The sequence below is a fragment of the Colius striatus genome, chromosome 2, assembly GCF_028858725.1.
Source record: "Colius striatus isolate bColStr4 chromosome 2, bColStr4.1.hap1, whole genome shotgun sequence".
NCBI classification, from domain to species: Eukaryota; Metazoa; Chordata; class Aves; order Coliiformes; family Coliidae; genus Colius; species Colius striatus.
Window position 1 is genome coordinate 44,866,598 of NC_084760.1, and position 14,913 is coordinate 44,881,510.

Genomic DNA, 14,913 nt, shown 5'->3' on the forward strand with positions numbered 1-14,913 from the left:
CAGCAAACTGAAGGAAACCTTTCATTAGAAAAACATTTATTGTTTTCTAACTCATTTGTGAACACCAAAAATATGTCTTTCTTGTGAGAATTTTTTTTAAAGTTGCCATAGAAAACTGCTATCAACTAACAACATAATTTGGACAGTAAATTGGGTGTAGATATTTGTAGTCAGACCCACAAGAGGAGCTACTATATTCCTCAGTAACAATTCAAATGGTTTGCTGCCTACCTGTGAGCAGTAACTTCTGACCAGATGACATCTCTAAATGCCATTTAGAGTCTCTAAGTTTGAGTAATTAACTCAAAGTGAACAATGGAATCACTGCATACTCATGAAACAGATGTTTGTCATACTCACTACAACCAATATTTTAGCAATTTTAAATAGTGGTTTTGTTGGGTTTTTTTTTCAATGTTAAAAATCCCCAGTGTGTTCTTGTTTTTGCCATAGTAGTCTCATTCTATATGGGGTGTGAATATTTTAGTGATTGACTTCCAAGACACTACATTTCATGGAATCCCAGAATGATGGGGATTGGCAGGGCCTTGCAGAGCTCATCCAGCCCAACCCACTGCTCAAGCAGGTTCCCTTTGATCAGGGGGCACAGGAACGTGTCCAGGCAGGTTTGGAAACCTCCCAAGAAGGAGCCTCCACACCCTCCCTGGGCAGCCTGGGCCAGGGCTCCCTCACCTCAACACCAAACAAGTTTCTCCTCCTCTGCACATGCTGGGTTCCAGCTTGTGCCTGGTACTCCTTGTCCTGTCACTGGCCAACATGGAACAAACACTGGCCCCATCCTCTCCACACCCTCCCTTTATGGATTTCTCAGCACTGATGAGTTCCCCCCTCAGCCTTCTCTTCTCCAGGCTGAACAGCCCCAGGTCCCGCAGCCTTTCCTCCTCACAGAGATGTTCCAGTCCCCTCAGCATCTTGATAGCCCTGTGTTGGCCTCTCTCCAGAAGCAAGCAAGCAAGAGCAGACTTTAGTCTCTTTTCTGCCTGTCTCCATCATTGCAAAGACATTAAGAACTCTTGGATTCCAAAAGGTACTGTTCAAGCACTAGACTTAAACACCAAAGTCAACTTCCTTTTAAAAGTGAAGGACACTAGGTGCTCCAACATAGATTGAGCATATTGCACTCCGTAAATCTGTGCTTGCCAGACTGATTTCAAAGTTTCCCACTGTTTAGCATAATCAAGTTTTGTAGCTCTGTTAGAGACCTTGTGATTTTTAATTCCTGTTCTTTGCACAACTGCCATGGATTTTCATTCAGACTTGACCTTAATGCACTATGGCATAAAAATGTGCCGCTGTTCTGAAACCAGACTACTCTGTATCTCAGTACACTCAGGACTGGTTGTGTGCTGCGATGTGCAATTGCTACATGAACAAATTCAGTTTTGTTTTCTTTTTTGTTATGTGCCAGTTCATGAGGTCAAAGGGCTACATGAGAATCTCAGTGCTCTGCTTGTAAAAATAAAACCAAAATAATCACTGGCTCTGATAGTTTCAGAGGAAACCTCAAAAACACAAGTAAAGAAGACAAAAAAATGAAAAGGACAACAATACACAAAGATCAGTTTTTGTGGGTTTTGCTTGGGGCCTGACTCATGTATTTTGTGCCTCAGGGACGACTAACACTGAATTATCATTCGCATCTGCAGGACAAGGATGGTTAGACTGTTAGAAGCAGAGTTATGACTACTCTTCCTGCTATGTTTCCTTGTATTTACCTGCGCCAGAGAGTCCATAACTCCATGTTGGTGCAGTCTGCTCTCAATCACACCTAGATGATATAACTATTGTGAGGAAAACAAATCTTCCCCCCATGTTAGTCAGGCACTGTTTCTGCATTACTCTAACCCTACTCTGATTTTTCTTCTCTTGCAGCTACCTTTAAGCAAGAGGGATGACTCAGGTGCCTGCTGACTACCTGTCAACCACCAGTTCCTACAACTATGAGCAGCCCCTTCCCTACGGGGCTCGGATAAGCACTGTCACCAAGGTACCCCCAGCCAAAAAAATAACCTTCTTCAAGAGTGGAGATCCTCAGTTTGCGGGAGTCAAGATGGCCATCAACCAGCGAAGCTTCAAGAGCTTCAATGCACTCATGGATGACCTCTCTCATCGAGTGCCACTGCCATTTGGGGTACGGACTATCACCACCCCACGAGGAATACATTGCATCAATGAGCTGGACCAGTTGGAGGATGGAGGATGCTACCTTTGTTCTGATAAGAAATATGTCAAACCTATTGGCATTACTTCTGGAGGACACAGGCCAGGCCCTCCACGAAATGGTCGTCCCTCCAGTACCCTGAGAAGAATTTCTCAGGAGGGCAAGCTTGAAAATTATTCCACGCCTTTCACTCAACATGGCCCCAGAATACCCAAGAAAATCACTCTGGTTAAGAATGGAGAAAGTGGTTTTCGGCGCTCGATTATCTTGAACCGCAGAAATGCCAGGAGTTTCAAAACACTCCTGGATGAGATTTCAGAGATCCTGCAGTTTCCAGTGAAGAAGCTCTACACTGTTGATGGAAAGAAGGCAAGTATCTCTGATACCTGGTGCTGGTCAGTTATTCTAACAGATGTTATCATATCGCCATTTGCATTCCCCATGATGCAAATCCTTTGGCTCATGAGACGAATAGTTTACCCATATTGCCCGAATCCTTTGGTTTTCTGTAGTTAGTGTCACATTAGTTACTTCCTCATTAATTACATTAAGGGATGATGTAGAAGAATCTGTTCAACTATTCAAGAACTTCATATATCAGATATTGATTTTGGTTAATGGGAGGCAACTTCTGAAAGAAGTTGAGAAACTCAATGTTTTGCAGCTGGGTATAAAACCCTGAATAAACTTCTAGTAATTGTATTTCCCACCCTTTCCTGGGAAGCATGTCCCAACAGAGGCTTAAGTTTTCTATAGCTAACAACAGGGAATTCAACAGAATAAAATGGCCCTTAGGTAGCACCTTGTAGTTACATAGCTCCTAATAGAACACGATCCTGCTCATGATGTGGGATCCTTGTCATTACGGTAATATAATGAATAAATGTATAAGTAATTTGGATACGAGTGGGATCAGGAGATGCATTTGTATTGATGAATTGGTGAATGTGCCAGTTGTGGTAGACTTATAACAGATTTGGGTCATGACAACTCCGTTCTCTTCTGTTCCCAAAGGAATTTCATGACAAACTTGAAATTCTCCTGAGGCTCTCCATTTCTTTGTAATGTAGATTTGTTTGCACATCCGTTTGTTCTGAAGAGCTCTCACATGGTAGTCTGACTTGTTCCTGACAATGTAGATGAGTAGAAAAGTTATCCTACTCCTTGCCACTTTTTCTACCTTTACGGTGCTGTGTGCCAGCTCCTCAGTGGTAATGTTCCAACTATTTGTTTGTCACTTTCTGAACAAAATGACTGAAATTACTTGGGTTCAAATGACACACTATCCAGGAGAGGGGGAAAACAATCTTTTTGACATGGCACAGGGACAGCTGCTATGAAGGGGAAAGGACGGGCCTAATGGTTCCTTAAGCTGTCTTTCCTGGTTGAAGTAACTTGTCATATCACAGTGCTTTCTTCTATGCTCACCCACACCTCCACCGCTATGGAAAGAGCTTCCTGTCAGCTGGAAGGTGCAAAGAACTTCTGAACTACTACAGCTTTCCCAGCCCTACTGATCTAGAGGCTAAAAGTGTGTCAGCCTGACTACAGTCCAAGATGAGATGAGATGCCAGGGAAAGAATGGTGCTACAAAAGTACAACTGCAACCTTGCTGAGAAATGGAGGATCTTGTAGAAACCGAAGATTTATGAAAAGGAATCTAGGAGCAAGAGAGAAAACCTAGTAGTGGACAACCCAAGCATGGCCTAGGATGAACAGAGCAGAGAATTAATCTCCTCAAAATTTATGGCCTGAGAATCAGTTGTCCAAGATGAGCAAACTGGCCACCCTACTGTGGGATTAATCTTTTCTAAATGTGTCTAGTCTTTGTGTTTCTACTAATGGCACAGTAGAAAAAAATGACTCAGTTGTAGGCAACTGCATGGTAGGCAAGAGAAATCTCATGCCCTGAGATATTTCAGCAGACAATGAAAAGAAATAGGCACTTTAGACAGCTACTTTCCAAGTAACTCCCTAAATGACTGCAGATATCTGGAGCTGGATTAATTTCAGATTCAAATGCCTGCATGTCAGCATCGAAATCACAGAATCACAGAATGGTAGGAGTTCGAAGGGACCTTTAGAGATTATCTAGTCCAACCCCCCTGCAGAAGCAGGTTCACCTAGATCAGGTCGCATAGGAACACGTCCAGGTGGGTCTTGAAGACCTCCAAGGAAGGAGACTCCACAACCCCTGTAAGTGAGATAAATGGCTAATTTCCCATAGACCTCTTGAGACTGACTGTTCTTTGGACTTGGAGCTTGCCAAAGAGGTACCTATAAGCCTTCAGAAACAGATTATTTTTTTCCTAGCTTCCACCAATTACTTTGTAAGGTGAAGTTTACTGTGTATTACAGCTACAACTCTACCACTAAAATAAAAATTGTTAGAGCAGGATCTCATCCTTCTCCATTCTGCTAAATTCTTAATCTCTTCTCTGGTTTGGTCTTGGCCTACAGTAAGAGTCTCCCAACAGTTTATATTTAGGCCTTGGGACCGTTTGCTGTAGGTTGTTTGGATGTGGCCAGCCTGTGTCTGAGCAACCAGGTTGCTTCAGGTGACCTCCATTCTGAAGAACAGAGTCAGGCACTGCTTGCTTTATTACTACAAATGTAGACATCTTGAATTAAGAAAAAAAAAACCCAACAACTCGACCTAAACCCAACTCTGCTGCCAGGATGTGTTCTGATCTGTGGATAAGTATTTTCTTGCTGTCACTTATTTCTCCAGATTTCAAAACCTGAACTCCTGTTCAGTCCACATGGATACAATAATCTTGTGTTGTGGTAGTAACTTCCTCTTCACTTCTTCCATTTTTAACATTTGCACTCATTTCTCTGAAGAAAAGTTTTTTCTTCTTCTTGGTGCAGTCCTCATGTCCTCGTGAGAATGTCCTTCCAGACTTACAAACCACAATAATTTATCTGGGATGTGTACAATATACACACTCTGCAAACACAATATCTTCACTATTATTCAACCACCATCTTTCTTTCCACTTCAAAACTTGCTTCACCTCTGCAGTGATAGTCATCCTGTATAAAGATCTTTGTTCTCCCAGAGTTGGTTCTCATCCCAATTTGCCAAGATATGACAGTCATGGCTAGAATGACATAGGTACTAACTGACCAGAAGTTGTCACTGTGGACTAATTAAAGATGGTGACAATGTTTTACATGCTAACACCTTTGCTGACAGTCAATGACAAGCTGTGTAGGTGTCTTCAAGAGACAATGTGTCAACAGCTTTGTCACTTGTTTTGCATCCTCACCCCCAGTTCTACCTTTGCTTCTGGAAGTGGTCCAGCCCAAGATGCACGGGAATATAACTTGAAAAGGTATTGATGATCTTTATTGCAGCTGGATTATCTTCTCTGGCATTTAATTTACATTCCTTTTATTCTTCTGTAGAATATCACAGTGATAGGTGACTATGGGTCCATCTGGACCACATAGCTGGCAAATATGTGATTGCCAAAATATTTTCTGGGGAATCTTTTAAAGTGATTTTTTCGCCATTCTTAATTTTAGTCATTTACCTCTTACTTTTTAACTGTTACTGCTCATTAAATGATCACTCCTCTTAGGAATTTCTGGAGCTGTTACTCTAGTCTCGAGTGCCAAACAATTAAACTACTGAAAAAAAGTTACCCTGCCTTGGATTTTCCAATCTTTTCCTTTCTAAAATACTTCTGTTCATCTAGCCAAGTTTTCTTTTCATACCTCATCTTCAAGATCTCTGTTCACAATACACAATCAGTTCTGTCCGAATTTTCATCAGACACTAATAGTTTCTTTGAGTGAAAATGGTGAATTTGCAACACAATTTTGGGAATTTCCTGAAATAACCTCCTTCAACTGGTGCTGAAGATCAATTTTGAATGTACATCTTGTTTTTCCTATCATTTGTATTTTTTATTAGAGACAATGAAAACAATTCTTCCATGACAGATTTTTTTGGTATTTCCTTGTTTCTTGTGTTATTCTCTTTGAATAATTATTCAAATTACCTTTGAATAATTTTGTAAACTTCTTTTGTCACATGTCTATGTAAATTTTTTCCAAGACTTATTACACAAGCTGTTGTTTCTGGGAAAGTGGGCTAGAATTGAGTGGAACAGATCCTTTTGACATTGATTCCCATTATTTGAAAGATTAGCTGAGTAACGGTAAGATTCATCCCTAAACAATGCATCCAAACTAGTGTTTGATTGACTTTGCATTCATTTGGCTTAGTATAGAGTAATTCACAGCAGGTTCACAGTTGCCCCATTGCTGACAGTTTTTCCTTCATGTCTTGAAAACTGGACAGAAAAGGAAAAATTGCATTTCCTACAGGTAAATTGATCTCTTTCATCAATTAAACTGCTATTCATAGACCTGAGACTGTTGTCCCTTCTATCTGCTTTTGTTTTCTTCTACTATTATAACTTCAGATCTAAACTTGAATCTTAAGATAAATCACCTCTGCAACATAATATATGGCTGACCTATACTGTCCCAGTAGCTCTGTTTTAATATCTTTACCATTTTTGTTGAGTAAATCCAGAACAGTTCAAATTACAAGTCTTTGATTTCCTGTTATATGTTTACATGGATATAAATCTAGATACACATGGAACAGACTTGTTGGTTTGTGTTCCCTTCATATAGTATTGATTTGAAAAAGTAAAGAAAAGTATTTTCTTCCTTTTGTAGTCCACCTAGCTCAAAAATGTTTCCAGTAAATCTCTAGGTTTAATGCAATCATAATTCACAGGGAAATAAAACTTTTGGACTGTGTATCTCACTGATTTTGCACATCAGTGCATTTTTTTTCCCAGACACTTGTATTTGTAGCCCTTATTTTTTCACTTTAAAAAAAAGAGTGTCTTTACTGTAAAGTTTTACCCAAAAAGGAAGAAATATTAGTGATTTGGTGAAGCAAACAAACTGGACATTTAACCTCTTTTTCATGGAACAAAATCAGAAGAAGATCATGAACATCTGTGCAGAATACTAATATGAATGAAATTCATGGCAAGGCTAAAGGTGGTGATATAGCATGAAGATCCATCGGAGGCCAGCAGAGCTTTTACTTTTGTGATCACACTTATTTTGCTGTTATTTGGTCTCTTCTTGCTTCCATTTGTTTGCTTATTTACCTCTCAAGTATTTTCAAAATTGCACTTTATGAAAGTCCCAGGAAAGGTCAGTCTATCCACTGGTTGCTTTTTCTATGGCCCATATCATGGGGCCTCTGTTGATCTTGGGCCACAGAGTCTTTTAGTACTATGACTTCAGAATTAGCCTATAATAATTATGTAAAACTCATGTCAGTAGAAATACTAGTTGAAATATCCTTCTTCCAATGTCAGTATAAATCCAGAATAGTTCTATTGGTATTTAAATTTTAAATACCGATTTAACCTTTAAATTTTCATTCTAACTCCTGAAGCCTTCAACAAGATGTAGCCAATATTTTTACTCCTAAACAGTAAGCAAATAGCCTACTAGGAAGGAAGACCTAGTCCCACTGAAATGAATAGCTGTTTAAGTATTTGGACGCTGATTTCAGTAGCGCCAAATGCCCCTTTTCCAAAACTAAGCATGATTTTTGTTGTCGATTTGTAAATCAAAATAGTAATTTGATGACTGTGGGACTGCAGAGAAATTGTATTTTATTTTAACTTAGAAAAATCAGTTAAATTTTCAGCAAGTAAAAAGTACAAATCATACAGTTTCTTTCAGGTCAAGCCACTAGTTACTGGTTTCCAGGTGATTAGCCCAAATAGAGAAATCTGTTATTAAGGCTGACATTGATGTGTCATTAACTTGCCAGTGAAATTTTTTTGTGCAATTCTGTGCACTAAAAGATAGACAACCTTGTACTTAATTCATCTGAATCTACTCAGCTGATCAGGCATTTAGGATGGAAGTCATTTTGTCTGACTAGTGTTTGATTGACCTGGTCTCAATTGACTGTAGAAGAAGATTGGAAGGCTGACTCAGACTAGTCACCTAAAATTAACCCAGGCACAAGTTTTCATACACTTGCTCTAAAGGACTAAAGATATTTAAGTATTAGTAAACATAAGACATGGGAATCTACATCTGAAGACCACTTGACTGATGACACATTTGGAATATCACAGGTTTCTATCACTAGGGATATTGGTTCTACACTAAAAAAGAACCAGGTGTTCTACTAAGAGTAGATATCTCAGCAAGAAAAGGTAGAGTCAAATTTGTAAGTTATGTCTCTCCCATGAGACGGACTTTCACCTCTGTTCTAGGAAGAGTGCAGTCCTCTGGAGAGGAAAGCAAGCCTCTAAGGGTAAAGAGGTAGACAGTGATCATAGAAAGGTCAGAAATCCTCACAGACTATTGAACGATAAGAAATGACATGTAGGGTTACGTGACAGCAACTACATAACAACTGCATAGCAACAGAGGATTTCCCTTACAAATGGCAGTTATCCAGAGTCCACCAGCTGAACAGTCATTAAGACTTCTTTAAGTCACAGGAATCCAGGAATATGACTATGTGTCTGGTCACAGCCATCGTCATTTCTGCACTCACTCTTGAATCACTATGTCTTCCTTTTACTGTGTTAATTTAAAACAAAACAAAATTCTTCCTCAAAATCCAATACTTCTTGGATGGCATTTGAAACCACACTGTGTTATGGCAAATAGTCTACATAGTTTATGGTTACTGATGGTAATTACTATGGGCTTCTGGAATGGGATTTGTCAACCATCAGAAGAGTTTTTCAAGGGATGTGGCCAGTCTTATGTTTGTTGGAGTCAGGCCAAGACTTAGATTTTTTTTTTTTTTTTTTTTTTGCTTAAGCACACTCAAGACTGACCATAAGTTGTTATATTTAATGAGAGAATCTGATCCAGTCTGTTATGAGGAAAGGCAGAGTAGATGACCAGAAAGACTCTCTTTTGCCTTAGACTCTACATACGAGAACATTGTAGAATTAGCCCTGCATGCTGCATGTTAGCAAGTTAATGAGGAGAGCAATCATGAGTTAAGGAATGTTTCCTCAGGCAACACTAACTGGAGACTGAAGGATTAGTTATTAGAAACTCCTTGGGGTAAGGACCCTCATTTTATCTTGGTTTGTGTGAAGTTTGGAATGAGTCACATTAGATTATGTAGTAAGACGAACATTCTGGATCAAATCAAACCATTTCTGGCAGTGGATAGTTGTAGCAATCTTGCAGAAAGGCAGAAGGGTAGATATGAGATGCTTCTTTCCCAGGTGGATCTTTCCACTCTTCAACTACATGTAGGCTAAGATCTTCCTCAGCCAGATGTAGCACTATGGGCTATAGCTATTGTAGTAACAGAACAGTATCAGGGCATGCACTCTGGCCTTAGCACCAAATGGCACTACCTATACATACTGTGTAACCTCCAAAATACAATCTGATTCCCACAGTCTCTAAAATTGGGCAACCACATTCAAGCAACTTCTCAGCAAAGGTCCCTGGTATATGTAAACTCCCAAATCCGCCCAGAAATTGCTCGAGAGAGTGCCATTTGATCCAGTCTTTAAATACACTAAAGACCATTCAAACAATTTAAAAGTACAGGCAGCTCTGTCCCAGTACCCTGGACCCAGAATTGTTTAACTGTGCAGTAAAGACAGAACTTTTATTTTTAGCTGTTATTAGCAAAGGTATTGGCCTAACTATCATTACTAAATAGCTCTGGGTAATAATGACTGCATTTACAGCGACCTTAGAGTGCAAGGCCAGGAAGCAGGCTTGTCTGACATGTTTCCTGACTCAGATTTAAGCATCCATATTAGCCATTTCTAGGACATCTGTAGACTGCCTGCAGGCATCCTCTAGGCCACTCATGTTTGGGCTCTCTACCAAGATCATCTGTCTTAATGACAGCTGTCATCAAGGCCCTGATGGAATTTTAAGGGGGAAATGGAATACATGGAGGCAAATAAACTGGTTTAATACATGGTGTATAGCCAAAAAATATGAGAAGAAAGGTGATAATTTCCATACTTGGGATAGTTAATTTTCTGGTTCCATGTTGACATATTCACTGTGACACTTGGTTTCATGCTCTGTTCAGGTATGAATAATTGCAACCAATTTCAGCCCCTCATCTGATGCAAACCGTTGTTATCAAGTGAGCTGTACCACTTTCCACCCACCATGTGTGTGACTCATAGTCTAAAAACAAACCGCAGGTTTCAGGTTCAATATTCTCTGATTCTCTGCCAAAACCACAATGACTCCAATGAGATTTACACAAGTGATCTGTAAACCTCAGCAAAACTTTCCATGAACCTGATCCATAAGAAGACTCATATCCAGGTGTGTTTTATGAATCTTTGAGAAATCTTTTGGCCCAGTGCCTTACAAGATGTAGTTAAATGGACCCTATGTGCTAGCCACTTTCTTATCTAACATATACCATATCTAATACTTTCTTATCTAACCAAATGCAAATGATTCCCTTAGCCTGAGGAGATTTTGTTCTTTCAATAGTAATGTAGTAAAGTGTAATTACTTTGTAATATTTTTTTAATTTAGTCCAGGGCAAAGACATTTTCAATCATGTTATTGAGTATATGCAATAATATTTGTAAGCATGATGGTTATATTTATTCATTTTCCTAGAGTACAAAGAACAGCAGAATTCCACCATCTCCTGGAAAAACAGTGCGTTTTCTGTAAGTTTCTGCAAAGAATTCCTTTAGTAGTGAAATCTGGTTGTCCAAACCACAGAATTACAGAGTCTTAAGGTTTTGAAAGGACCTTCAAAGATCATCTAGTCCAACCACCCTCCCAGAGTGGGAATGCAGGTTTGAATTTTTCACTAATAATGGGAGAGAAAAAGAGACAATGTTTTGTATTTTCATCAGTTTACTTCTTCCTTTTGGGCCCTGGACATACATTTCAAAGGGTTCTGCTGCAGCTCTTAGAAAAGTCTAGTTCTCTGTCTACTTTCATATTTTCTGAAATAAATTCAGCTAACATTAGGGGAGCTACTTCTACTGTGTAGAAGTAAACAATTTTCACGTTAATACTATGGACTTTTCAAATTGAGAGCCAAATCCTGGACTCAATACCATAAAAACTATTCCCGCTAGATGTGGTTCACTTTGTGTTCCAAGCTTCTGTAGTCTATAGACTGTATCTATAGTGCTCAATGAAGCACAATGCACAACCTTTTATACTAAAACACATAGATGGGAATGGAAGACCATGGAACAATGCCATACATATCTATAAACTTGATCTAGAAGCATTAGGGTTTATATGCTCAATCCAAGCTCCTACAGCTACCCAGCTCCTACAGCTAGTTTGAGCACATAAATGTTATGCTTCCCTCCTTCCTCTCACAGCTTCTATCTGGAGAAACTTTTTATCCATGACATAGATATTCCTCATACATGAATTTTGACAGCTTCTGGTCACAGAGAAAAGCTTGAACTCATGAACTGTATCCTTCCCACTGACTCAAGTTGCCACAGGTCTCTTTACATGAATGTGATGCTTAGCATTTTCCAAGACTTGTCAATTTTTAAGCTAATCCTGTCCTTGGAAGTCCTAAGGACAGGCATTTAGGGTGGGTATTAGTCTGACTTGTGATTTTCAGACACTAATGTTGGACATACGCATTTAATGGACTCGGTGTCAAAGGAGCAGGTGGTGAACTCTGATTTCAGTGAGAAGTTACACTTTGTCAGAAATTGGAAGATATCTGCAGCAAAAAAAAATCTAAGAAATTCTCTCCTCTCTTCCATGTTGGAATTGCCACCCTTAGTAACAGTTTTCTGTTTCTCTGGCTGATTGATAACTAGAACAGTCTCAGACCTCATTTTGAGCTGACGGGATGGGTGGGTAGGGAAAAGGTCATCAAAAGCTCATCTATGAAGTCAGTGCAATGTGGTGACCTCCCCAACCCAAGCCAGCACTCTGTGGAAGTCACCCATAGTCTTCATCAGGAACCAATTCATCCCCCACAGCCATGACAGACCTCATGATCCCAACAGCCTTCCTTCCAACCTGAACCAGGCTGGTCATCAGTTTTCTTGTCCTCTTCACCAGTTTCTCAAAAAATTTTCTTCTTTCTTCAGACTCATTTTATCAGTCTTTCTTCTCCCCTCCTGTTTTTCCATGCAGTGTTTCTCTCCTACTGCTACCCCAATGATTTCCAATGGCTACTGAACTTCTCATTATAGTATTTCTCCTGGACTGCTGAAAGGCATGCTCATCCAGGCTATTTTCAGGGCCAAACTCAGAACATTTTCTTTATGTATGTGCAAAGTGTCTCATACAGGGAAAAGGCATCAGTGACTACTTCAGAAAAAGCTGACAGCAGTGCAAAAGATAAACATGATGTCTGTGGTTGACCGAGAAAGCAGTGCAGTGCATAATTCTTCTGTCTTCCACATATTTTATTTGGCTGGCAGAGTTCTTGATGGCTTGATTTCCAGATCACAACTCGCAAAGCTGTTATTTTTCATGCAGATTTACACATGCTTTACAGCTTTACAGTGGTCAGAAACCTAGACAGCTCATGTCTGAAAAGTTCTAGAAAATGCTGATGTTTTTAGAAGTGTTGTTGTGACAAATTGTCTTATATTGCTATATTTCAGTATCTGGAGTGATGGGTCAGCCCACATTCTCATGATATAAGTATCAAATAAAGGCAGCAGAGCGTAATTTAGGTGTAGTAGACTTGCTATTATAGGAGCCTAGGACATTGACATCTGTCCTGCTTTCGGCATGTGAATTTTGGGAGCTGATATTAGATTTGGTGTGTTAGGGATCATGTTAGCTTTGATAGGAGGGATGCTGCATACTCTCTTGTGGACTAATCATTTGAGTACTACAGTTTACAGAAGATTAGAGCCATTTTATGCAGTAGTTTCCTATTTTAAGTTCAATATTACCTCTTGTTCTGCATTCCTTCTGATTTGATGGGGAGAGCCTTCTGACTGTTCATCAAATACACACCCGTGCCACATCCACCTGCCTCTCTGCAGATGGGAAAAGGGGAGTTTCACTGTGGCAGGGTGTGGGGGAGGTTGCCCATGCTGATGTTAGAGAAAGTGAGGTCAAGTAATGCACTTTCCTACACCTTCCTCCTTCTTTTCTTCTGCTAATTTGCCAATATGTATGTGGGCATGGAGTGGCAACACCCCATGATTCACCTTCTGACCAACAGATTAGCATAGCTTTAAAAAACCACTCCCCAGAAGAACTTCTCTCTAATTCTTGCAGCATAAGGTGAGAAAAAGGCATATGGGTTCTTCACATGAATAAAATACAAGATTTGTAATTGTTAAACCAAAGTACCTCAGTTCAGAGTCTGGATCCTCTGGGTCTGAATGGATCACAACTACAAAACAGATGTCTGTTTGAAATCCAGAGTTGTAAATCCAAATGAAGAACAAGGAACAGAAGAAAGAGCACAAGGAAAGGAGGCAATGAGTCAGCAACTTAGCCCATTCGCCTTTTCCTTCAACACGTTTGTTGCAAGCTTTTCGTGTTTTTCCCTTGCATCTCTACATTTCTTTGGAAGGTGGATTAGCTTATGGACCTGTGATTTCAACCATGTCTTGCATTATTTCCTCATTCTGTCTTTACCTCTCTAATTCTCAAATGTCTTTGGTTGGCCGGTAGCCAGCAAATGAAAGGCAACAGGTAACCTACATTTTACCTTCATCAGAAATTGATATTTACATTCAGCCTCTGAGGTGAGTAAGGCTTACAAAGGTTCTTTTTTCTCTTGAAAGAGCCAGAGCATAACATGTTCTCCACAAAGAGCCACAGATTCCTTATTTTAGGGATGTTATGTTTGTTTTTCTTCTGTTTAGGTATGGGTGACATTTTATTATTAATTGTGTTGCAGTAGCACCTAGAGGTCTTTGCTGAGATCACAGTCCTTTTGTGATAGGTACTGTACAGTTATATTCATAGAGACAATCAATCCTCCAATAGATAGCATCTAAACTGAAAAGGAGTGGCATGGTTCAGAGGAGAGGATGTCCTCTCATTTCCACTTTGCACGTGATGGCCTCCCCAGTGATGCTTAGGGTAATGTCTATGAAATATTTTTATTGGAAAGAACATCTAGCTTTTTGGACCAATCCATACACAACATATCCCACTGTGACAAGGAGTTCCTGTGGTATGAGATAACGAAGTATGGAAGCAAACACAAGTTTTACTGTTTAAAAACATCAGAGGGTTTTGGGGTATTTTTGTCAGAAGTACAAAGACTTCAGCGAAGTCTGAAGACATAGCTGACATTTTCTTGGAAGGGTCTGTGCATATAGGTTTAATGTACAGAAAATTACATTTTTTTTTCTTTTTCACATGTCAGCATCTGATCTTTAAGACACCACAGAGCCAGAAATTTACTGATATGAACAAAAAAACTTCAACAGAGGCAAGTATTTGCAACACATTTTCTGCTTTCTGGTCCAAAACTTCACTCAGCATCCATAATCCTCTGATCCAGAGTCTGTAGAGGTCAACAAATTTCTCTCCGTTGGTTGCAGTGGGACTTCAGGTTTCAAAGCAAGATCGGGAACATCAGCTTCCTTGTCAGAGATTATGCAATAAAACTTTAGTGAGAGTCTATTTCAGCCCACTAAGTTCAAATTGCTAAAGACTGTTCATCGTGAATTTTGCGTAGTAGGTTTTTGTCTCCGAATATCAAAGTGCCTTAACTGTGAGCAACCCATCAACTCATATAA